This window comes from Vanacampus margaritifer, chromosome 15 (genome assembly GCF_051991255.1).
Source record: "Vanacampus margaritifer isolate UIUO_Vmar chromosome 15, RoL_Vmar_1.0, whole genome shotgun sequence".
NCBI lineage: Eukaryota > Metazoa > Chordata > Actinopteri > Syngnathiformes > Syngnathidae > Vanacampus > Vanacampus margaritifer.
The window spans coordinates 15,447,963-15,474,933 of NC_135446.1; the positions used below are offsets into that span (position 1 = coordinate 15,447,963).

The 26,971-nt window shown below is 40.7% G+C and overlaps 1 protein-coding gene across 2 annotated transcripts in view; it reads right to left on the minus strand.

Moving 5' to 3' along the window:
- Positions 1-24,598, minus strand: part of pik3c3 (phosphatidylinositol 3-kinase, catalytic subunit type 3) — a 37,200-nt gene extending 12,602 nt beyond the window's left edge. The window contains exons 1-3 of one of the 2 annotated variants that reach the window (XM_077543725.1): positions 24,571-24,598; positions 23,734-23,880; positions 11,142-11,271 (exon numbers count right to left, since the gene is read on the minus strand). The gene's annotated coding sequence lies outside the window, so the exon portion shown is untranslated. Of the gene's footprint in view, positions 1-11,141; positions 11,272-13,508; positions 13,605-23,733; positions 23,881-24,570 lie in introns of those variants that run through there. The other variant, XM_077543723.1, reaches the window with a different exon arrangement.
- Between the last annotated feature and the right edge of the window lie 2,373 nt (positions 24,599-26,971).

The window sequence follows — 26,971 nt, forward strand, 5'->3', positions numbered from 1 at the left end:
CTCCCAGTTAGAAAAGTAAATAAAATAAAATATATACTGTCCATAGTTTTAATTTTATTTACAGGTTCCACGAATAATGGCAAATAATTTTAGTCCACAACAACAGAAAGTGACAAACGGATGAAAGTAAGTATGAATAAAATGGCAGTTGGGATGGAAAAAACTAAATATTAACCAAATGTTTGCCCACCTTTAACCCATCCTGTATATTATGTTGTACATTATAAAGATGATACGTCGTTTTAAAAAAAAACTACAATTCATTTAATTATTTACATAGTGCGTTTCATTTCATGTTGGTATTGTTTAGTGTATCGATTAATTTATTGCTTGTGTTTGCTAAAAATTACATTGGAGGAGGACCTTGAAAAAATAATGGCATCTTAAATCTCAATCACAATATTGGGGTTGGCGGGGTTACAATTAGATTATTTTTCAAAATTGTTCTCCTTCAATTTTAAGATTGAAATAATGACATTTAAGAATGCATACACGAATGAACGGGTATATAAAAATAAATTATAGTAGTTTTACCCTTAACCTGCTGACCTATGTGTGTGCGGTGACTTATGCCAGAATGAGGCAAAAGAAAAAGGCAGACGTCACAGTGCTCTAAAAAAATAAAAATAAAAATAAAAAGAAATGCAGAAAATGTGTTTGTGAGCATCTGCCATTCAAATGATAATTAAAAAAAAAAAAACACTTGAGTGACTGGATTAGAAACAATGGTTGTGTATACTGGTCAAAACTCAACACAAACACACTCGCTTGGCCCCTTGCATACAACATTTTGTTGGTCACTCCCTGAGTGAATGAATTGGATCTGTATGGGGAATTCGGTGAACGGCGGTCAGGAGCCGAAAGCCGTGTGCCAACGAAGCAGCTGGGCAACATTTTTGTGTTCCATCCTGCTCTTTGTGAATCTGCATTAATGACGTCCTTGCTTAGACCTGCCAGTTAGCCTTTGGAGATGATCCGGCTTCAGGACCCCATGGCATTTTGAGGCATATGCTTGCCTGTCACCTGCTGAGCATTTTCCATCGACTGAAGTGAGGCCTCTGTTCATGGTCTATGCAAATACAGCAGCGCGTCGGTGGCGAGCTATGCAGGGCATCAAAGATTCACCGTTTTTTCAAAGCCAAACACAATCCTGCGACGGTATTGTGATCTCGTGACTGAAATGTAAATGGAGCAACAATAAAAATGTGGTGATGTTGGGACAACTATCATGTGAATGCCAAAAACGCAGTCATGCTTCAATTTTCTTGCATTTTGGCCCAATTTATTTGACAGCATCGTTTTGTGTTTTATATCCTCAGCATGAAACGTACAATAGTAATGTATAGTAATGTCACTCACATATTGGAGTTGTACAGTAAACGTCCATTCCACTTCGACTCATAGTTTATATCTTTGTAAAGTGCACTTCAGAAATTTGTTTCTTTTTTTTTCTGGAGAGCTCAGTATTGTTGATTCGGTAATTTTACCGATTTGACATGTCATCATCATTGCTCTTTTTTTAAAAAAAATTTATGTGGGTTTGTGTATGTGCGTGCGTGCGAGTGTGTGTGTATTCATTAGTTCACCTAAAACCTATTTAAAAATCCCATACCGTTCACCTAAACCGAACACTTCCAGCCAGAGTCGTGAGGCCGTCAGGAGACCCGAGGAAGGACCAAAGAAAAGAAAGAAAAGTGAAATTTGTTTCTAATTTCAGTCTAAACTCATTGAAGATACTTTCTGATCATGTGCAAAGGACTGAGAACTCAGTACCCAATTGTGGAGTTATAAAGTTTAAAAGAGTTTTTCTGATAAAAAATAAATAAATAAAAAATAGCCATAGCTAACACGACATCCAGTTATTAATGACCTTTGTTCCATCACGTACTAGTTACACTTACAGGTATAAATAGTTTGACTATTTCTAGCATGCAGTTAGCTAGCTACCCCCGAGAAATGTGTCTTCGCTGAATACAAGAATCTACAAAATAGTTTAGTGACATTGTTTGAATTCTAACTTGTTAAGTATTTTGTGTCATTATGGGCTACTTTAATATGTTAAAATGTAAAGCGTTGTGGGTAGCCTATATGCTATTATAGCTAGCAGGAAGCATGCGCTCGAATGTCTGTCGTGTAGTTTGAGACAAAGTTTAACATGAGCATGTGCCGCTTAATAAACGGTCAACTTTCCCCTAAAGTACCACGACGAGTCAGCACATTTTGCAGGCTTGCTAATAACACTCAAGACATGTTTATTTTCACTTTAAATTGACCTTGATAAATTGTGTTTTATGGATTTTTTACAGTATATTGTACTGTAAATGATGTACTGCAAGTTTATAATTATGTACTCATTTCTGTTAAGCCTGTCCATAGCACTAAGATACCACGGTTGTCAAAATCCCCCAAGAATCAAGAATTGGAGCACTTTTAAACACACAATTTCTTGTTTCTAATCTGTGCATCCAACTGTGATTAAACTGGTCAAATAGTGGTGAATCCAGATTATACAGTCAACATCTTTAGTCAAATTATTAGGACACGGCTCTTAACTAGTGAGGGCCTCTCTCTGCACTGAAACGTGAAGAAGCAAGCCTGAAAACGGGTCTAGTGGATTAGCGCGCTTAAATCTGACCGCGACCGGCGGATTGTGTACGGCTGCAGGGCAAACATCCAGCTAAAAATCAAGCAATTTCACAGTGAGTAGCCTTCTGTCGTCGCACCAATCCCCAGCCGGCGAGCACAGAGCAACCTCGCTGTATCATCACTTGTCTATGGCGTGATAACACGTGCAAAATGGACAGAGGTGCCCTTTTGGGTATACTAAATAGTTGACCACAGGCCTTTTTTTGCTTAAAGCTCTGCTGGTATGCATCGCTGCTCCATGTATGTTAAAGTAGCAAGTTGTTTGAGGGTTTAGCAATGACTATAAAAATCTGCGCTAATTGCAGAGTTAGCCCATCTATAGGGTCTCGTATTAAGTTAGCATAAATGCTAGCCGTCTGTTGTTAGACAAAATTCTAAGGACAGAGGTTCCCTAAATAGTCAAGAGTGAAGCAGCAGTTCCTTGATGCTAATGCTAATTGAGTAGTTAGCGCTCCATAAAGTAGCAGTTGCGTGAGGGTTTATAATTACTATAAAATCTATGCTTTTTTTTTTTTTCTGGAGAGCTCAGCATTGTTCATTCATCATGTCATCATCATTGCTCTCTTTTTTTTTTGTTACTTTTTTATTTTATTTTATTTTGAATGTGGGTGAGTGAATGTGTATTCATTAGTTCACCTATTTAAAAATCCCATAACATTCACCTAAACCGAACACTTCAGAACCCAGCCAGAGCCGTGAGGCCATCAGGAGACCCGAGGAAGGACCAAAGAAAAGAAAGGAAAGTGAAATCCAGCACCGACCAGACAAAATAAGATAATAAAATCTATGCTAATTGTCCATCTATAAGGTCTCCCATTATGTTAGCACAATGCTTCTGGTCTATAATTGTTAAATGAAAATTATATGGATTGCTTGACTATTTTGGAGTTTAAATATGCAATGTTTAATTCCCTTTTGTTTTTGTCTGTGCTCTTCTTCAGACACCTCATCTTAGCCTGCCTGGCATCTGCTAAAGGGCACAGGTACACCCGTCCTACGTCACCTCAACATCTTCTGATCGGGGGCCAACAGTCTGTGGGCCCCCCATGCAGGCACTCGACTCAGGAGCCCACACGGACTTTTTTAAAGAAGATTAAAACAGCTCCTCCGTAGAGCGCTTTTGTGCGCTTCAAGCTGTTGCCTTTGCAGGAGACGAAAGGAGCGGCGGCTTTTTTGTTTTTTATTGCTATTATTTTGATACTTTACTTTGCTACTAATTAATTTTCGGATTGTCCTTTGAAATTATATTTGAGTTTTTGTAGTTTAATAAATGCAAAGTTTTGAACTTGATGAATAATTCCCCGAGGACATAATATTATTGTTGCACTTTCCTAAAAAGTACACATTTAAACCGTTGACGTTTTATTTAGATTTCATAACATCTCTTATTCCTATTTACACACTTACACAAAAACAAGCCGTTAAATTACGTAGGACTATAATAATGTACTTTATGAAAACAGAGAACGGGTATTAACATAAGTAAATGCAATATAAAGAATTAAACAGTTTTTGCATCGTTTCAACTCAATTCATTGCAGTCATGTTATAATTTGGCACCTAGTGATGCTAAGTGTAAACCTGCCAATGCTGTTTTCCATTATGTATTAGCATTAAGCTAGCGGGTCATTCTTAAGGGATAGCTTAGTTGTTTGAAATACACAACATGTAATTCTCCGTTTTATGTTTAGTTTGACAGTAATCATCTTTTTTGAAGGATTGTACACTACTGTTTAAGATGCTCTTAAGTTACGACAATGTAGGTGAAAACCTTTCCTGTCCCTTTACTTTGGCAGAATGTCTTGCGCCTGTTTGAATTGATGCTAATATTTTGACCCAGAGCTTTACTATTAACACCCCGCCGACTCCTACGACCACAGCTGAGCAATCAAACGCGCGTCCGTCTTCGTTTAGATTATGGATTAATGCTGAAATGTTCGACAACACTCGTGCAAACACGCATATCGTATTTGCGCAGCCGGTTTGCCGCGGCGGGTGCTAATCATACGCAAACAGGCTTTGGGACGGGGAGGGAGGCTGCAATCTTGCAGGACTGCAGGTTTGCCTTTTTACTGTTTTATCACATGAAAGAAGTTTTTAATAAACGTATGCAAGGGCTGCTTGGCCCTCAGCCACGTAAGGATTTTTGCTTCTCACTCTGTTGCAGGTGAGGGTTTTTTGATTCTCGCCATGTCACGCCTCCAGTGGTGCAGTCACCAATAACAGGCTGGCTTTACCAGTACACACACACACACACACGTAAAACGAACGCATGCAAACGCACACACATGCTCCAGGTGCCAGAGTGTGAAGGGATCAGCCAATCCTGGCGTTCGCCCGAAGCTGGATGGTGGCCACCGGGTTATTAAAAGCAACGGGAGAGCTGGGCTGCTCACCTCTGACGCTTTATGGAAAAATAACAGAAAACAGAAGAGCGCTAAACCTTAGCCCGGGATACCAAACATTTGTGGTCTCAAGAGGACACGGAATCGAGTCTTCACGTGAGACGATAAGGAACGAATCATCACAACATGATGGATCTCTCAATCCATGATGTTTACTATTTGCACACTTTGCCGAGATGAGATCATGTTCTCGCCTGCTCTTTGCCTGTAGCCAAAACGCCGGCCTAATTGCGTTTTGTCCCATATGCGAATTATTATTAACAGGGATTCATTTACCGTACTTCCTTTGCCAATTTCCTAAATTAAAAGTGGGGGGGGGAGAAAAAGTGCAGATTTACGGCCGAACCTCCCCCGCCCATCACCCATTTTTTGGTGGGCAGCTTCCAGCGTCGCCATGGCAACCGCCAATCTGCGAGGGATGGCGATGGTTTGCCGGCTTGCGCATGTGTGGCGCGAGGATCCGAGAGGCGCAGGTGGAGCGCGCGGAACAATGGGGCCTGCTTGAAAAAGAAAAAGAAAATTAAACACCCTGCCTTTGATTTGATCCTTTCTCATGATCATGGGCTGCGTTGGAAATGACTCCTTAAGCCCAATAGTGGTCGGGCAAGGACTTGGGGGGAAAAAAAAGTAAACTAACTCAATTAAGTTGACCATAGTCTTACGACTACATTATAGCCCACGGTATAAACATCCTTATCTGGTGACTGCCAAGGAATTTCTATCTGTGAGACGATGCTAACCAGATGTCAACGTGACCCAAGCGCAGGTTGCAAGGCCGTACCTACTTTGACTTTTGATGGCTTTTTGTGGCTCATATGCTTGTAATGTTATGGAAATCACGAACGTGAGCAGTAAATAAATCAATCATCCGAGGAGCCTTATCTATCACCGCACATTTAACCAGTCAGCTCCTATATAGGTTAATTAAAGCACAATGGTCGAGGAGCGGACCTGGCAGCCGTCCTGCTTCTGTTTAAGCCTCCTCGAGGCCTGCTGGGCTGCGGCTTTCTACAGCCAGATGATATTCGCCCGCTTCGCCCACCCGCCCCTCTTCCCAGCTGAACACATAAATCATCCGTGAGGGACTCTGGCTCGGACCCCAAATTCCGTGAACAATGGCCTTGGTCCGCAGATACCAAACAGAATCGCTGGATTGTCTTCAAAGCGAAACGAAACAAACAACAACCACCCCCCCCCCGCCCCCCACCAAAATTTATCTCGGGGCATATAGAGCAGATTTGGAACAAATCAATTAAGGTGCTGTGCTACGTCCCACATGCTGATATTGTATAGCGCGTACCACCGCTGGTTTGCTTTTATGTGTGGTCTGAGTCGCAAGATAAGACTTGAGCGGCGTGTGCGTGTCGGGGGAGGCTGATTGCGTAACACACGCGCGCGCGCGCGCACACACGTCAAAGTTCAACCGAGGAGGATTTCTGATTTGCCTGAGTGTCCATGCTGAGCTTTACTAGGAGACGTATTGTATGCGCGTCCGCAAGTCAGACTTGAGTTTCTCAAAGTTTTTGAATCCAGGGAAACTTTACGGTGAGGACTACCATAACCTTAACACCAGTTACACATCACTACTATGCATACCACTAAATTAAATTAAAAAATTCATTTTCACATAAATTGGGAAACGAGGGACAGAAAACAAGATAATCCTAGCTTTATTTAAGACGTTATTTTTAGACGTTATTTAAGACGAAGTAGTGATGCATTAAAATTTAGAAGCAGTATATATTCGCACTGCACTTATTGTAGTCTGTGGACTGTTACACAGTACCTGAATTTAATTTGTGGATGGTTGTTTTTACAATCATATTTTTGTTGCGTTTTACTACACAAAACATACCTTAATCTCACACAGAATAAATAAATAATACAATAAGATATTTGTATAAAACTAAAACTAGTACTAAAACTAATACAACTAAATTAAAACAAAACATTTTTAAACTAATAAAAAACAATAAATTTGCTCTGAAGACTAAAAACTTTTTTTTTTAACTCAAACGAAAAAAATAATTAAATATAAAGAAAATTAAAAAAATATATATTATAACCCTGGTTTGATCACAATAAACAGGTTTTGTCATTCGAGTCAGCAATCTACGAGAAAGAAATTTAGCATATACAGTATATTTACATACCTATGATATCAAAGCAATATTAATACTCCTAGAAAATAAACCTTTTTTTCTCCTATAGAAAAATATACAGTATTTAATAGTAAAAAGCCAAAAATATTCCAAAACGTTAAAATAGGCGACTTCCCTAATTGCATTTCACACATCTTGATTGTTACTGGTTTGGCCAATTTCCTTCCTTCTTCTTCAGGTAAGATGTTTAAGCTTGATTTAGATCAATGTATGGAATGCACTTTTTTTAAGAATAAAATATAAAACGGAGACATTCCGTGTTTTTAGGCACCACCACTGGAGGTCACCAGGGATGAAACGGAAATATTTAATTTTTTATTTTCCTTCTATTTTCTTTTATCTTTTATTGCTGGCCATCATTGTGATACTTGTAAAGCCAAACATTTTTTTAGGTGCGACTTTTAAGAATTGACCTTTGAATCCACCTGTTGACATTCATACAGCAGAAGAATAACTGTTCAACTAAACAGGCTCAGAATTAAGTAGTAAATTTGTTAAGAAATTGAGGCAAGATAATCATTCGTTCCGGGAATTCTACTTTGTGTGACCTTCCAAGTTTTGGTGGAGTGGGGCGAGTTTTTTCTCATGTAAAATGTGAGCCATGGCTCAATAAAGGGCGGGAAAGTTTGTCCTAGGGGAAGGAAGAAATGAATTTGAAATTGGAGGATATTGGCTACGTCCACACTAAAGCTATTTTGCATTTGGCGATTAATCAGATGGCTTTCTGAATTGATTCATGGGGCATTGTTTATATTAAAAAAAAAAAAAAAAAAAATCAATCTCCCTTTCAGTGTATAATATCAGCGCTTTGGCTGACTCATGCTCCCTGGCGAGCAGCTCTCCCTTTATTCACATCTTAATTATCTTTGATTTCCATTGCACTTTATTTGTGCAAAGGAAATCAATGGGCCCAGTCCGTGGTCAAGACAAATTGTAAGATCAGTAGCAAGTTGAGTGACCAAATGCAAATGGAAGTCCATTCATTGATTTGCACAAGATGGATGGATTCGTCTCCGTCTCGCACCCTGTTCTTTTTCTTTTTTACATCGCGACAAATGTGCTGTATTAGGTTTTTTTTGTGTGTTTGTGTGTGCTTGCAAAACATTCAGTATGGACATTTTATTGGGGGGGGGGGGGGTAGGAATGGGATAATGTGTGATTAGGATTCTCTGTTGGAGGGGTCACGGAGTTGGAATGTATCCCGGTGGAGAAAATGTGCCAGTTCTCGCTCACACATTCTAGATATTAACAGCACATTTATTCACAGAAGTGGGCACGTTTGTCTCTCCGTCGTTGTTGACGGATGCCCAAAATTTGAGCACACGAGCAGCGACTGAAGCAGGTTTTCATCCCAGTCAGTACAATTTTGGGAAAGTAATTCATTTTAAATAAAAATATATCAAACATGAAAAATAAATGATCGGCTGTATATATTGAGATTGGATGATATTTAGCATTTTCTGCAAAATTGGTGATCGGCTGTAATGTCGATCAACGACGTCATTGATCGGCTCCATGAAATAAGACATTGCATGTTTTCTTTCATGTTTATCAGCATTTTTTTGAAGATTTAGTTTTTCAGATTTTCCGTGCATTTCAATTGACATCAATTATATGTTGGTTTTTGCTATTCGTGGGCCATGCCAGTCACTATCCCCTGTGAATGGGGGTGGTCGACTGTAAATAAAGTTTTTAGAATAGATTTATTGATCCATCTTCGATTCAAATCGGTGATTGACTATAGATTTTTTTTTTTTAACTCGATCGCTGATTGGCTGAAAAATCCTGATCGTGTAAAGCCTAGAATAAATTACAAGAATTAAATAAGTTTTGCAAATTATTCTCATTAAATTATGCATGCAGACTTGTTGCAGCTGCTAGAAGATCATTGTAAATATAAATCTAGTTTAAATCAATTGTGCACATACTGTCTTAAAACTGCTGGGTCAAAAATGACCCAAATTGTTTGAAACAGCTAACCCAACACTGGTTTTTGAGTCTGCTTGGTTATTTACGCAGTCCATTGGGTTGGTAAGACTTTGATCCAACAAGGGGGTAAAAAACATTCATGGTGATGTGTTAAAGTTACCAAGTCAAATTAATTGACAACCCAATCTGTTCAAATTCAAGTGATTAGGTATTTATCTAATTTACTAACTATTAAAATTGTATTGCTGTATTATTAGAATATGTCCAGTGTTGATGTTCCATCCTATTGAGCAGTTAAAAAAAAATTTAAACGCTCAATGAATGTGCCATCAAAAGTGAAAGCTAACATTAAAAACATTTTTTTTTTAATTAAGTACATAAAATGTTCAGGGTGAAGTTTTTATGAAATGCAGAGTACAATTGCATGATAATCAGCTCATACAAAAGAAGAAAAAAAAATCAATGATGGCTTCTGCTTTCATCAGGACATCATATAGATGAAATGTTAATCATGCCGATCTCGCCAACGGTGGGCTTCTGCCAACAAGACAGATGGAGGATTAATGAGAATAACGAGGGGTCTTTGTCTATATGGCACCTTTAAAAAGCTGCGATTCGTCCCAAAATGGAGGACGATTGTCGAGGTTCTTTCACCATCGCCACAAATGGCCGTCGTCACCGCCGTTATTGGGCGGGCAATTGGTGCGAACACCTGTCACACGCACTCAGCATCAGATATCTCTTCGCTCTTGCGTGAATGATGAATAATTACTCTGGTTTCAAAAACCCGCCCATTAGCGCTAACCAGGTTACATTGGACATCTGTCTGCGAGCGCCGAGCGATATAATTGGACGCCGTCGCGTCGCGCTTCGCGAGTGGACCGGAATTGTGCTAGATGAAAGCCGGAAAGGGAACACAATATGTCCACGTGCGCTCTTTCGCTGGCATGTTATTGGCACGCTCGGGCGTGAGAACATATGTTCGGAACTCGGGAGGCTTCGGGCAGGAGGGAATCGGGGGCCCGCGTTTGAAGTCAACCGCCGTGTTAAGCAGGGAATCGGCACAGTTGCGGGTTAGAGACGCTTCTTCTTGTTCAAAGGGATGGAAGGAAACGCTCCGGGGAGCGTCCGACATCAAGAGCTGACCCCGCCGCCGTTTCCCGCTACCTTCTGCCGTGCGTCCCGCCGCCGTATGCTGCCATTCCCAAAGACTGGCAGGCCTGTGCCATCTGGCCTCGCTACGGATTCCCCGGACACATATTGGGAATCCGAACTATGCCGCCTCCCTCCCTCTGTGCGTCATCCCTGCTTGGGTGGAAGGGGCTCTGCTCTCCAAGTGATCCCAGTTGCCCTTTCCCACTGTAATCCCCCTCGCGATGGGATCCAGCGGGAGTGGTCGATGGTTTTTAGGAATCAGGATATTTCCTGGGGTTATTGGCCACCTCACCGAGTGGGTCCGAGTAGATTGTCGAATTTTTTTTGCTCTAGATATGTTTCTCCTGAAACAATATCTTGATGAATTCACTTAGTTGCCCCCACTAGCTTAATGCTAACACATAACGTAAAACGCCATTGATGGGCTAACACTTAGCATTGATTATTTTTTACAATATACTGAATTTGCAGCCTACAGGCTCGCCGCTCAATGTGTGGGCGTGAGTCACCAAGCATTTTTTTTTTTTAATTCGGGCGGTGGGTTTAGCTGGATGCTAGAGTTTTGAGGAGCTGACATTACGCAGGATTTTGCACAATGTTGTCAGACGGGATGCGTCATTCTGCGTACAACCTGCCCCGGTAAGACCCCCCCCCCCTCTCCTGGCACTCGCTTCCCCTTTCGCATGACGAAGTGCTGCGAGGATCTGATCCTCTAATCTCACAACGCCAGGTTTCACTCAATGTCATCTGCCACTGAGCTGCAGCCAGGCGCCCCCATCCCGCCTCTGGCACCACAAGGCCACCCATCCAGTGTACGTGTGCGTGCGTGTGTGTTTCTACTCACCGTTGCTAGGCTACGACGGGAACCTTCTTCCTCACCCGGATTTTGGGCTGCTTCCACAGCTGCACCGGCGGGACCAACATGGCCGTGTTCCCAGAACTGGGAAGAATAATTTCAGTAGAGCTGGTCTGTCCTGTTGGGAAGAGGAAATCGCATTAGGAACATCATTTTTTTTTTCTTTTTGTTTGGTCGTAACGTTCAGTAAGTAAATTGCTGAAGTTGCTGAAAAGGGACAAAAATAAGAATTTGTGTTTACAAAATTAGAGCTACTATTTATCATTACAAAACAGAGAATCTTTTGTTAGCTACCTTAAATGTGTCTACTGTGCTGGATTAGCACACACACAAAATAATCGGCCATTTGGTCTATATGACTAAATTGTGGGTCTGTCTTTTGGGGTAACATGGAGGAAAACAATGATTAATTAATAGCACCACATCAGCCCTAAAAGATACCAGCCCATCAGGCATCTGCCTTGTACGCCAAACGGCCAGTCCAGCCCTTCACAATGCCACATACAAATTGGTAATGAAGTGGCGCCGCCGTGAGTAAAAATGCTTTGATTTCAGCTTCATGGAGCGTGTCTATCTATGCTTTACCTCCTCCCCCAGTCATCAGGTTAACAAAAGCCGTACTTTTATCCATTGTGTATTCTGATCCGAAGAATATCAGCAGAATGTTATATATAAATATTTTGGAGTGTGGGATTGTCCTGAGGCCCCAACCCCAATTTTTGCTGACCGTAAATGGGGCATGACAGCGGAAAACGCTATCCCATGTGACTTTAGCGGGCAGGCGGGGGAGCGAAGCTGTCAAGGCGGCCAAATAAAAATGCGCCAATCCACTTTTCATTTGAAAAGGAGCCAAGTTCTCGACTCCGGGATCCACCCATCTTAGATCGATGTCCGCCCACACATTCTGCAGTAAGCTAACCGTCAAAATCTTTTCGGAGCGTGACGCTTGATGCGCGAGAAACATTCTGTAGGTTCGACCAAACGACTCGATAAATCCTCTCCCTCCTTTTTTCGACCACGGAGAGCGAAAAACAGATGCTCTCGCGCCGCCATGTTGCCAGCCAAGATGACGGATAATCTGCCAAAGGATCCCTCTGAGGCTGGCAGGACGTTCGAGAGCATCTCAAAAGCGAAGTGCGGGATATTAACGCGGACATGATTGCTATCGCTGATGGCACCCTGGCACCTTTGGCATCAAATACAAAGAAAGGACAGCAGGTGCATTTCATCCTTGTCCGTTTCACTCCTTTTGAGGCAACTTAGTCCCACGTGCGAGATAATGAGCAATAAAATGGACTTGAGAATGGAGATTTTTTTGAATTTGGCAGTAAGAGATAGAGAGGCATCGTGGTTTATTTCTGATAATTGGAAAATAAAAACATTGTTGCCCTCAGTTCAACTCTGCTTTGCGAACTGAGAACTTTTTAATCCTCTTCAATCTGCGCTCTGTCGGGACCTGAAAGATCCCATCCGATTTTCAAGCTTGCAATTCATCTTGTCTAGACATCTTGAAAAGCCAAATGAATGTTGATAAAATACATACTTAACATATTGATGACAGTTTAATGACTAAAAAAGACAAAGAAAAAAAATGTTGTGTTTCGGTTGGGATGACCAGTTTTCGGTAGCAAAAAAAAAACTGTCCTGTTCTGCCTTCCCAGTCCACACATACACTGGGGGTATACTTGCCAGGAGAAATTATATTTTTATTTATTTATTAGATTTAGGGCACACTTTCTAAAAGGCAACTTATTCACTTGTTCTCACTCTGACTCACACAGTTCTCCGCATAGGAGATAAAAGTGTTGTTGTGTTTGGGGTTGAGCTGCCAAATATATTTAGATTTTATTTTTTCCCTATTTCCTTAAAAAAAAAAAAGGCTAAATCCAGTGGAAAAAAGTTGCGGAGAGCTGACATTCTGGTTGCGTCTGCTTTACAGACTGTTAAAAATTATAATACTGAAATTTCAAACTAGTAGATGACAAATTTACCGTCTCAAATCGCCAAAATGTGAACATTTAGTGGCAGTCCGGATCCCTGAGTGGTGCCACTGGAGAAACATCTTAACTTTTACTACGTGGAACGACAGTGAGTGAAGTAAGTGTGATGTAATGGTGAATATTATTGGGCTTCCTAAAAATATTATTAAACAGCATGTAATGAATCAAATGCATCAAAGCATTTCATTGGGGGAGTCATCGAGTTACGTCGTACGTGACCTACGTCGTTTCGTCTTTACGGCGCCCGTGACTCGTCAGTAGTACCTCCTTTTTATTTATTTTTTATTTTTTTTATTAATTTCCCACTTTAATGATCACGCGATTATAAAATTATTTAAAGTGGCGTTGTTGTTACCTCCAGCAACGTACATCCATCTAGCAGGTCGGCTCGCCATTAGGCGCGTCACATTTCTGTGTTTAAACTTGAATTAGCTCCGCTCTGCAGTCCGTCAGCAATGAACGTCCGTGCTGAAACACGAAATATTGGTTTCGGCTCTTCCTGGTCGCGCAAATATGTATTTTTAAATTACTGTTGTAACAATCAAACAACAACAAAGGTTACACTGTACAAAGTATTTTCAGTGAAATTCGCGCTACATCGCCAGCGTAGGGACGGAACTCCGCCGTAACTCGAGGACTCCCTACTTCTCCTCCTGCTGTGCCCGCTTTATCCACCGGGGGCAGTATAATGCATTTTATTTTTTTATTTTTTGCTGAAGCATGTTGCTCCAAACATATCAGACATAAAAAAAAAAAATCACTTTGTTCGCACTGTTCTGCTACCAAAATGTTACTACTGATCTCTGCTCAGTCAGCCATTTTGTGTAATTGTAAACTGAATGCAAAACAATAATCTATTATAACAAAAATAAATAGGATAACAGCTTTAAGTAAGCAATTGCTCAAATATTAAATGGCCCAATATATTACTTTTTGCAGAGGATAAAGAATACGTGCCTGTGAGTACTTTTTAGTCTTACAACAAACATCAACTAGGAGTTGAGTTCGGTGCCACCAATTAATAATAATAATAATAATAATAATAAAAAATCGGACAGACAACCACTCATAGTTGAAGGGACAGCCATAGTTTGCCGTCTAAAAACATCAAATACGCTGGGTGCAGTAAAGCCTGTGGGAAGCGGCGTATCAGAGGCCCTCACACACACACACACACACACACACACACACTCACACACTGGCAAACACACACCGAGTCTCACGCTCCCTGTGAACAGTGGTCTTTAACGAGGGGAGTGAAGAGAAAGCATGCGTGATTGTTTTAGAGAGGCTGCCCTAAAGGCACGTTATCGCTCAATGCTTCTCTCAGTCATACGTCCTCTCTTGTTGATTGTGCGCCGTTGATCAGCGGCAACAAAGGCGTCATTAGTGGGGCTTTGGTCCCCACCAGGCCCGGGGTAATTATGAATGGGGGGCCCGGTAATAATTCAAGGGCCCATCAGTGCCGCTTGAAAGTGAAGAGAGAGAGGGGGGGGGGGGTGGTTTCACAGATTCAGCGGTGGCGGACAGGCAGGCCCACTGGGCCCATCTGCCTCCATTTCCCGGCCACCTGCCTGGAGATCTGACCCACGTCAGCCGCCACGATGGAGCACCATTACGCACAAGAGAGAGGTAGTGGCCAGCATATGGCATTTACACGTTGCTCTAATGAACGATTTACGGCCGTCGTTAAACGTCTTGACTGAGACGTTGCGGTTGGGGATGCAAACAATTGCAAACGTTGCGTTTATTGGGGACGGGTATCATATCATCGGAACGATAGCGGTGGAAAGGAGTCATAGTCAAAAGCGAGCACCAGGAGAGGGCAGTATGCAGACAAGCGCCAACATTATTGCCAAAACCGCAAACGGGGAATTGGAAAGTAAACATTCCTCGAGTCCTTCCTCGATATCCCCCTTCACAGCCATTTAAGTTGGGATAGCTTCTGCCTGCGTCTCTTTTGGGGATTTAAGATGACAGTGCCTGTGTGAGCGCTGTTGGGCGATCTGTTTGTATGCGTTGCTGCTCCGTGTGTATTTAAGAAGCAGTTGTTTCAAAGTTCATAATGACCGTAACGGCTATGCTCATCTGCGACGGGACGACTTTTTTGTTGTTGTTGTGTCTGACAAGTGTCTGGGAAGAGGGAAACTTGAAAATGAAGCATCCTTGTATTTTGAATTTGAATTTATTTATTTATTTGTAAGAGACAATGCACATCAATCAACATTTTACAATGTAAATGTTCCCAAGTTAGCCAAGTCAAGCTAATAATTAACTCATTCACTGCCATTAAAGACTATAGACGTCCAAAAATCATTTGTACTATTTCTATTAGTTAAACATTTTTTTAAACTTTTGTTAACAAGAGTATAAAAACCTAGGAAAATAAATATTGTACATTTAGAACAGATATAAAATTTGTGATTAATTGTGAGTTAACTATTGAAGTCATGCGATTAATTACAATAAAAAAAAAAAAAGATTTAAAAAAAAAAGTCTCATACTCTTGTTAACAAAAGTGGGAAAAAATGTTAAACTAATAGAAACAGTTAAAATAAATTTTTGACGTTTATAGGCGTCAATGGCAGTGAACGAGTTAAGCATTGAGAATCTGTGGCTGATTTAAGATGACAGTGCCTGTGTGAGCGCTGTTGGTCGATCTGTTTGTATGCGTTGCTCCTCCGTGTGTATTTAAGAAGCAGTTGTTTCAAAGTTTATAATGACCGTAACGTCTATGCTAATTCCCGTTAGCCTGCCGATAGCCACTTTATATGGACTCATCTGCGACGGGACGACTTTTTTGTTGTTGTTGTGTCTGACAAGTGTCTGGGAAGAGGGAAACTTGAAAATGAAGCATCCTTGTATTTTGAATTTGAATTTATTTATTTATTTATTTGAAAGCGACAATGCACATCAATCAACATTTTACAATGTAAATGTGCCCAAGTTAGCCAAGTCAAGCTAATAATTAACTCATTCACTGCCATTAAAGACTATAGACGTCCAAAAATCATTTGAACTATTTCTATTAGTTTAACATTTTTTTTAAACTTTTAACAAGAGTCTAAAAACCTAGGAAAAAAAAATATTGTACATTTAGAACAGATATAAAATTTGTGATTAATTGTGAGTTAACTATTGAAGTCATGCAATTAATTACAAAAAAAAAAAATTAAGATAAAAAAAAAGTCTAGGTTTTCATACTATACATAAACGTATTTATTCTGGTTAATGTCGAAATAAAAAATATTTAAAGTCATCGCCAAATGCTCATGTATTATATTAATTACCAAAGACTAAAACAAAGGAGATTTTTGCTTTAATTATAGTTTTAGTTTTGTAAACATAAAATTTAGTTATAGTTAGTTTTCGTTTTTTTTAAAAAGCATTTTCGTTTTTATTTTATTTCGTTAACAAAATTGTGTTTTTTGTTTTGTTTTAGTTTTTTCTTGGGATGCACAATAATATCATATATAATTATCAACCACTTTTACATCCTACAAATAAACCAGATAATTTTTCTGTGTGAAATGTTTAAAACATGACTCAAAGTGAGTTTCTCTTTGAAGCAGAGAGATCAATAAAATTCCGCTTCATGGTGCTTTACACAATGTTTTACATGTACACGTCCATGTTAGCGTTATAGTAGAACTCAAAAGTGTATTTGTATTCAAGTTAATTCTACAAACAATTATCGACTTACTTATCGGTTATCGACATCGGCACTTTCTCAATTATTGGTTTATCGGTATCGGTTGAAAATAGCATTATCGTGCATCCCTAGTTTTTTTGTGTTAGTTTTCGTTAACTAAAATAACCTTGATCACGTCACATATGTAAACATTTCGCTGACAACTGTATGCAGGCATTTTACATCAGGCATGTCATTGGACAGCTAAGAAGTGATGCATTTACGATCCGAGGTTAGAAGAGAATAAGATTTAGATTTAGAATTTAGATGTCTCTGGGGTTGGTGAAGGACTCTGGTTAGTGGCCCGGTGGGTGGTGTCTGGTCGGTGCTGGGCTTCGCTTTTCTTTCTTTTCTTTGGTCCCTCTTCGGGTCTCCTGGCGGCCCCACGACTCTGGCTGGATTTTGAAGTGTTTGGTTTAGGTGAACGGTATGGGAATTCTTTTTTTTTTTTTTTTTTACACACACGCACGCACGCACGCACGTACAAAATAATAATAATAAAAAAAAAATAATGATAAAAAAAAAATAAAATATATATATATATATATATATAAAAAAAAGGGAGAACAATGACGATGACATGTCAAATGATCAATACTGAGCTCTCCCCAGAAAAAAAAAAAAAAGAAAAAAGAAGAGAATAAGATTTAATCAGGCACACTGAGTGAGTTCTTTTCATAATAAACTCTCATAGATGAAGGAGTAAACATACGAGTCTAATGGGACGATTGAAATTCTAAAACTCCCCTTCCGTTTCCCATGGAACTGCCTCGTGGTTTCAACACAAGGCTGGGATTAATTTGCTGCTGCTGCTGGATTTATTTGCCATAATTCATATTTACCTCTAGATAAATAGAGCTCAGGAAACGGCTACAGGTTCGCCATACAGCGAGCCACTCAATTGAGATTTAGACACTTGGACAAAATCCAGTTTTCCCCGCTTGCAAAACTCGAAAGAAGTAATCGTCATCACGGTGTCAAATCTCTCTCCAATCCGTTCTTTTGTCTGCCGCCTTGATTTATATTTCAGCTCCTCCTGGAAGTGCTTCTCGGCGCAGACATTTGAACAATAATAACTTTGCTCATATTTGCGGTTTGCGGTGGACGATTCACGCCGGGTTTTGGTTTACAGACAGAAGCAGACGGGGAACGCCAATGGGCTGGTTTGGATCTGGATTCAATGGCCTGGAATAACTGGCCCCCGAAGAGCTCTTGTGTCAAATGGTATCTGTGACAGAAGGGGGGAAGGGGGGGGGGGGTGCATGACACATTTAACACGTGGACAAGAGCAATGGTGGCAAGTAACAGAGAACATTTTTTCTTTTTCTTTTTTACTGGAGTTGGCTATGGCTCGGGTGCGGGCTAGGATTCGGCTTTTGACGAACCGTGGTACTTGAATCAGAATCTTTTTCCTTCTATGTAATTGATTTGTATCGGTACTTTTTCAAACTTTTTTTCTTCCACTCTAAAAAGACAATTGTTGAACCAATTTAAGATTACAAATTGAATTGTTGACCAACTTAAAAACAAAAAAAAAATGCTTCAAATGGTAACACCCGATACTTGACTCATTGAGCAATTTTCAGCAAGAAAAATATTTTTTTTTTGTCAAAATATTACAATAATAAAACAATATTACAAAATATTAACTTTTTACAGCTGGAAAGTATCCCTTTAAGTTAGTCCAAAGTGAATATATTAAGTTTAATTAATTAATAACGAGTTCATTAAACTTAAAATACTTTGGATTGGAGTCACTTTGGAATGACTTAATTCAGGTGAATATATTAAGTTTAATGAACTCATAATTCATTAAACTTAATATATTCACTTTGGACTAACTTAAAGGGATACTTTCCAGCTGTAAAAAGTTAATATTTTGTCCAGAATTAATTTGTTAACTTCATTTTTCATGTAGAATTAATACCTTTAAAAACTTTTTTTTCCCCACTTGCTGTCGACTGATGATGACATCACCCGTGCTGAGGAAGTAGGTAACGACCAATCATGGCTCACCTGTTTTCTGGGTTCGGTCAGCAAACTGAGCCATGATTGGTCGTTACCTACTTCCTCAGCACAGGTGATGTCATCTTCAGTCGACAGCAAGTGGGAAAAAAAATAGTTTTTAAAAGGTATTCATTCTACATGAAAAATGAAGTTAAATTAATTCTGGACAAAATATTAACTTTTTACAGCTGGAAAGTATCCCTTTAAGTTAGTCCAAAGTGAATATATTAAGTTTAATGAATTATGAGTTTATTGAACTTAATATATTCACCTGAATTAAGTCATTTCAAAGTGACTCCAATCCAAAGTATTATAAATTTAATGAAGTCATTGTTAATTAATTAAACTTAATATATTCACTTTGGACTAAATTAAATCAATTCAATTTGTAATCTTAAATTGGTTCGACAATTTTCTTTTTAGAATGCAGTGCCTGACCGATTAATTGAACTGAGTATTGTAAAATTCTTCTTTTAATTGCCGCAAGTGTTAAAGGTTAAAAAAAGAAGTTCTTTTATCTATCATATTTTTGGGATTAATCTGCCAACTCATCGATTAGTGCAATTTATACCATATTTGTTGGGCCACCTCACGACCGGACACGTTCTCACTACTGACTCCAGAAGTTGCCGGTGCTTCTTCTTCCTTTTTGGGAATGCGGTGCTTTCGTAATGCCAGGATGTTTGGGAGGCGGGTCAAAAGGCGCTTTCAACCCAGGGTCTCACCTACTTCCTAATGAATTCCCAGGATCCGTCCACCTGCAGGCGCTCCCATACAAGCTTAGCAATGATTACACCTTGAGGGAGGACGGATGGGGTGGGGCGGGGGGGGGCAGTAGATGGAGGTTTCTGTGGGTTGCGGGGCGGCTGGCGAGATGGAGCATCCCTGGCACACCAACACACATGCGTACACACGCAGGCGCAACTACCCCCCCCCCCCCCCCCAGATTGGAGGCAGGTGCAGCGGCAAATCAAGCCTCATTAGCCGCACCTTCTGCTAGCGTATACCGCCGACAGATGGATGCTCGCCCTCACATGTTACCTCACATCAGATGGCAGTCGGAGGAGGGTGGCTAGGGGCGAGCAGGGGCGCACCGTTGGCCCCCCCACCGCCGCCCTTCCGCCGGCATCACTTCCTCAAAGCTACAACATCCACACACCGCCCACCCCCACCTCCGCCTCCCCCCGTCGCAGCGCAGCCTCTCCAAGCGCTCCAGAATGCTCTTTAACCTTAATCGCGCCGCTGGCTATGCTGTACTACCCCGGGAATGTCTGACACGGGATCAGTTTATTCCTCGACTCTTGGCCCAAGGAGGAGTTGAGGAGGAGGTAGGGGGTCTGGATAAAAAAATTTTTTTTTTTAAATGTGTGCTGGCATGTTAGCGTTTGTTACGCTTGGAGGGACAAATTACGGAAAATTGACTTTTTAATTGCTTGTATACAAATAGTTCTCTGGAGTAACTGCTCGCCCTCCCCTGCCATCATGTAAAAACTAAAAGGTAAGCAGGGATGAAGCGTGGATGGTCTGGAATCAGGATGGAAAGAAGTAAAAACTGTAAGTTTCAAAGCCAATATCGGTGCAATTCAAGCGCGGGTCTCAAGGGAATGTCAGATCTCCGTGGCGGCGAGTCCTTGTTGGAACGGATTCATCGTCAGTCATTTCAGTCAAGCCGACGAGGCGCTACTTCTGTTCCGGCCGCCAGCTAATGAAGAGAAACAGACACGCATATGGGACTTCTTTTTCTTCTTCTTCTTTTTTTTTTTTTAGCCGCCGCATCCTTGCTTTCCAGATTCATACGCCATATGGGGGAACGTGTGTGTGATGCCAGTTGCGTCTCCCTGCAAACAGCGGAAGGAATAAAACCCCCCTGTCTTCCTCACTCCCATGGGCACATGAAAGTGAAGGTTATACTTACACACTGTTTTTTTTTTGTTTGGGGGGGGGGGGGGGGGTCCATTTCATTTCACACAAATCATTGTTAATCTTCCACGCCTTGCCAGGTTTGAACACGTGAGCCATATGCTCATCCCCGCGTTGCTACCTTACTTCTTTGGCTTTTTCTAGCACGCTAGTAATGCTACATAACATAACTTGGTTAAGCAAGTCATGTTTAGTAGTTTAGGCTCTTATGATGTATTTACAAGTGGGAAGCAGTTGAGAATCAGTGCCTACAAACCTGAGACCATAGCACTGGTGGAGCCAGACTTTTATTTAAATTTATATATATATATATATAGATAGATAGATAGAGAGAGAGAGAGAGAGAGAGGTGTTACTGCTACTACTACTTTATTTACAACCACATGTTCTTAACTCATTCATTGCCATTGACGGCTATAGACGTCAAAAATTCATTTGAACAATTTCTATTAGTTTCACATTTTTTCCACTTTTGTTAACAAGAGTATAAAAACCTAGAAAAAAATGATTGTACATTTAGAACGTATATAAAATTCGGGATTAATCTTGGGTTAACTAGAGAAGTCATGTGATTAATTACAATTAAAAAAAATAATCGCCTGATGATAATAAATAAATAATAATTTAAAAAAAAGAAAAGGAAAGATTATTAAAAATTAGGGGCGTCAGACAATTAAATTTTTAAATTGTAATTAATCGCATGACTTCAATAGTTAACTCATGATTAATCACAAATTTTATATCTGTTCTAAATGTACAAAAAAAAAAATTCTAGGTTGTCACATTCAAAAAAATTGAAACTAATAGAAATAGTTCAAATGAATTTTTGACGTCTATAGCCGTCAATGGCAATGAATGAGTTAAGTATTGAGAATCTGTGGCTGTAAACAGCAACTCTGGGTGGCAACTCTTGCAATTGACACACAAGAAATGAAAAAAAAAAAAAGTAGAATTGCAACACCTTGTGAAGCAGCGCAGCACGATGCGAACGCTTAGCGAAAAGTCAGCCAGTTTCAAACAGAGGAGAGGAAAGACCATCTCTGGTGAAATCTGGAAATGCTTAATCGTGAGAAGAGCATGCTGGCCCTGCGCACAAAGTACAGTAAATGCTAAGCAGGTGAGGAATTCCAACACTTTAATGACGCGAATTTCTATCATCAATCTTCCGCAGAAAGCAGCTGGAAGTCAGAAAGGCTGGGAAAAAAAAATGTGCTCGGTCAGCAAGGTTCGGCGGGTTCCGGTTGCGGAAAACAACTCGGTGTCATATCACCGCTCGCAAAAACACAAACAATTATTCCAGTGTGTGTTTTCACAGGTGGGCGTGCGATATTACGGTGCCAGGGTCTATACATCGCACCATTCATCACCTAATTAGATTTTCAGGAAGTAGATTGCCTCCTTATTGGCTGTCACTTCCACTCGTTGCTGTCAATGGCGGGTGGAGGTTTTAGGGGGTGGTGAATTTTGCATACACGCCAACACAGCTACTGTGTAACGGACCGTTGCGGTAATTGACGTCAGCGTGTATCGACGGGTAGCCGTGACGGACTGAAGTTCTCTTTTGTTTCCCTGTTGCCTTTTTAAGAATGGAGCAAATGTGCCGTAATACAGAATTCAAACTCGCACGCACATACACACGCACTCGAGTACGACTATCCCCCCCCCCCCCCCTGCAGCCTCTGCCAGGGGTGCACCTGCAGCTTATTATGGCAGCTTTTAGCTTTTTAATGGTACGCAGGTGCCAAAGTGCCACGGCAGCGGTGTAACACGCAAGTCAACAAAAGCCCCAAATGGGCATACACGTTTGCAGATGTGCGCCAAGCCTCCGCATTGTGCTTCAGGGGAAAGTCTTTGGGGAATTTTCCCGCGCAGTTACAGCATCCCGCGAGGAGGAGAAATCACTGATTATATCTAAAGAGGACACATTATGAGAAATGGATTTTTTTAATTGCTAGTACAGTGAACCCTCACAATATCGTGTTTGTGTGATTCAGACAATTTAGCACAGCCATGGCTTGAAAGTGGTGAATCTTCACCCGGCCTGGCCGATAAGTCATCAGAAGGATTATGCAAATGAGATGTTACGTCACAATCCACACACGTCTAAAATCTCCTTTCATAGTCAATGAATGAATATCTGCACAACTTCCAGTAGTGTGTATGTTGTATTTTATTTTAGTTTATTTGTTTTGTCCAATCAGATTTCAGCTTCAATGTGTTGCCATGGCAATGTAATCTGCTCACGGTCTTTAAACTCAGAAGTGCTGGCCCCATGACACAAACACAATGGCTGTTTTTTGTGTGTGTGTGTTTTTTATAAGACAAACAGATTTCAGATTCATCTCGGTCTTGGTGCAGGCTTAGAGTGACGTCGGCATTTTTCTATTGTCTGATTGGTTGAACAAAATCGTTTTTGCAATACGGACACCAAATATTTTGGGATGGGAAATGTAGTTGCAGCAGTTTATTGTGAAACTATAGCACATAAATCCAAAAACAGTTTTATTTGTTACTGTATATATTTTGATACATAAAACGGATGTGTGATGCTAGCATGTAGCTAGCCAGCGCTCATTAAAAATTTGAGCTGGCACAACTAGTTGTAAATGAAAGAATGACAAAATCTGGTGGATGTCGCAGAGACTAGTTTTGAGTTATTGACATCAAAAATTTAAATTAGTCTAATGAAAATAAGAGATTAGTAGATAATATGCTTCGTAAACTAATGCCTTTTTGCCAACTGCTAGCTATAGCGCATCTCAAGAACCGGCTCCAAAATAACACGGGAGTTCCTCGCCTCTAACGTTATTCAAACAAATGATTTATAGAAATGGACATAGTTAATCGTTAGTTCCAAGAGAAACATTAATTTAAATACAGTTTTTATTAAAACGTCTATGTGCAGTCATTTTAGCTGATTTAGCGTGGACTACGCTAATGCTAACAAAAGCGCAAGTTTTACCTCCTGGCCCGAGTTCAACGAGCCGCCCGCTGCCGGGCTCTCCTCCCTCCGCCTTGGAGCCAACAGCGGGAAACCGACGGGAGGGCCGAGATGTTGGCGTCGGGGGTTGCGAAAGCAGCTTGCTCAAACATCAGCTCGGTGTCAACACTGCAAAGAACACACACGTACAGTATTCCTCGAAAATATCACACAGACGTGACGTTTTATCCAACATGTGCCACAGCTATAAATCGTGCTACTCATCCTTCACCATGATTTTCACACAGCGCAAAATCACACGTCTACCTCAAGCCATTTCGAGCAAACAGTTTGCGGGCGGGTCATTCCACAACTGGAAGAATATTTCCAAACATTTTACAGATACTAAAAACATATTTCAAAAATACTGTGAAGTAAATACTTTTTAATTAAAAAAAAAAAAAAAGGTTCATTTGAGTACTCATTTCATGTCTAATTACGGTAAAATGGTCGCAAATCAATGCTAATGCTAGGGTGACCATATTTTAATTTCCCCCAAAAAAAAGAGGACTCAAAGATGCCATCCATTGTATTTCATCGTGTGCCTCCTTTGTATGGGTAGAAGAAAAAAACTCTCTTTTGAAGTCTTACTTGATAAATGAATAAATAATGCCAAAATGTTGTAAGCACAACGTTCTTGTTGTTGTTGTTTTACTTCAGTACTTGCTAGCTATGATGGCTACTAAGCTAACTAGTCAGGAACAATCTTAGCTCTGTAAAAAAAATGTAAACTTTGATATTGTGTCGTTTTGTGATACACTAGGTAAAAGGGGGACACAAACATATGTCAAAATATGAAAAATAGAAGAAAGGCCTTACCTTTTATAAACTTGATGATGTCACTTCTGTCCCCACCCCCCCTCCTTGTATTACATGGAAGAAATTGAGCAGATTGGGAGCAGGTGTGTGGAGTGGGGGTGAGCGTGAGATTAACCCCACCCACAAATGTCTGATTGGTTGAGGCATCCACGGAATAGTTAATGAGCAAAACACCACCAGTGCAATGCATGAAATGAAATAAACTACAAAATAATATTATAAAATGATGATTTTTTTTAAGCCAATGTTTTTCTAATTAAATAATTTTATTTCATTCATGTATTTTTATCCAACTTGTTTTTCTAATAATGTTATGACGGGATTTTTATTTTATTTCAATCTTTTAGTGTTTATTTTCTATTTATCTTTAAACTTCACCCAAATTCTGTCAGACTTTTTTTTTTTTACTTTCCAGGGGGTGCTAATATACTTATGTATGGTGACCAATCTATATATTGGTCACCAGGATACACTGGGCTTGTAATAATTGGTGCGAAATTGAACAGGAAGTTGGCCAATTTGTTTTGAAGCAGCCATTTTAAAATTAGCAACCACCAGTCATCAGTTTCACCGTTTAAAAGGAACTTGGACTGACATGTCATAAAGAGACACATGAAGACGTCTTAGGGTAGTCGGCCATTTTAGTTTGGAAGCAGCCATTTTAAGGCCGAACTCCCTGAAAAACATTGCTCTCTGTATCTGCAGTATCGCTGACCAACATCTATCATCACGGCACCCCGAAGGCCCCATTTCCCAAGATGAATCAGCCATTTTGGTTCCAAGCAGCCATTTTGAGAGCGCACAATAATGCACAGGGGCTACCTTAATGCTGTCTATATGACCGTGTTGAATGTTCTCGTGTGAGAGCGAGGGTGCGCAGCGTCGCAGAGTGAATATCCTCTCGGCATCTCGTCTCATATTTCAGCTCGGGCGGCCTGAGGAATGCATCGAGCGCCATAAATCAGCCGCCTGATGGGAACTTGGCGGCCGGACAACGGCGCAGAGAGCCAAGCCGTGGAGCTCCAGTGAAATATGTTGTAAGGTGACCATTTTGGAGGGAGAACTCTTATTTGGGTTCATGTATAGGAGGCAGCCGGTTGGCGTTTGTGTGTGTGTGCCAGGTTTGTTTGTCACATCACCGCCTGTCTGCGCCTTATGCAAATGCGCAAAGGGGGGTGGGGGGTACAGGGGGGGGGGGGGGCGACTGCTCCATGGGAAACTGCTGGTGCTAATCCAGCATGTTGAACAGGGGAGGAGAGGCGCACTTTTCAATAAAGCCCCCTCCCTCTTCCCCACGAAGCCCCTCTGTCACATGTATACACACACAAACACAACACAACAGATGAACAGCGTGTTTTTGCAACCTACAAACGCACAAACACCCAACACCTGTTTCTTTTTCCAAGCCCGTCCCGCCGCTTTAATATGGGAACAAATCCCACGATCTTAAGACCCGGCTCGTGCTTTCAGCGAGATAACAAGGAGCCTCAGTGCGACGGGCTCGTACGACCACCTAAACGTGGACTAATAACGCGCTCCGATCCCAATCCGCGACTTAAGAGTATGAAATTTATGCAAATGCGTGTGGGAATACACGGCGATGAGAAGACTATTTAAGGCATTTTCCCCTCTCAGCTCTCTTCAGTTGCAAAATAGGTTGTTGTGTCCCTTTTGAACTCTTGGTTTTATAAACTGTGGCCCTAGAAGTGGGGTCCTGTGCGAAATAAATGGCAACAAACGTCTTGTCTAGGAGTTCAAAGGGTGAGGCCTGGAACTCACCCAAAATGGCTGCTTTAAAAACCAAAATGTGTTTTTTGGTGGGTCCTCTCCAATTGAGTGAAAGTTATTTTGCATTGAATTTGGCCCCAATATGGCTACTGACTTCCTGTTCAATGTAGGAAATAGATGCTTGAGACTTATTTTTGTGTGTCCCAACATGACAGACATTGCCACATAATTTTGTGTCGATCTGTGAAGAAGGTGACGTTTTTTTGTTTTCTTCTTCTTCACTTTTTCATGAATTTGGACCCCAATATGACTGATTCAGACCAAACTTCAATTTCAGGTACCATTGGGAGTTTTTAGTGCATCCTGTTATGACAGACATGCCCACCAATTTCGTGTCGATCGATGAAACTGGTAACAGAGTAACTGAGTTGATTTTTTTTGTTTCCTTTCTAACTTCTCAGACCCCATTTTCAGAGAATTCAGCCCCAGTATGGTTGCTTCATTTTGCTGGTTCATTTTGGACATGTATCCTTGAGAATTTTTCGTTCATCCTGTTTACATCTGACATGTTCATCAAATTTTGTGTCAATTGGTGACACTAGTGTCAGAGGCATTTTTTTTTAAAATTGGGCCCCAATATGGTTGCTTCAAACCAAAATGGGCAAGGATCGGG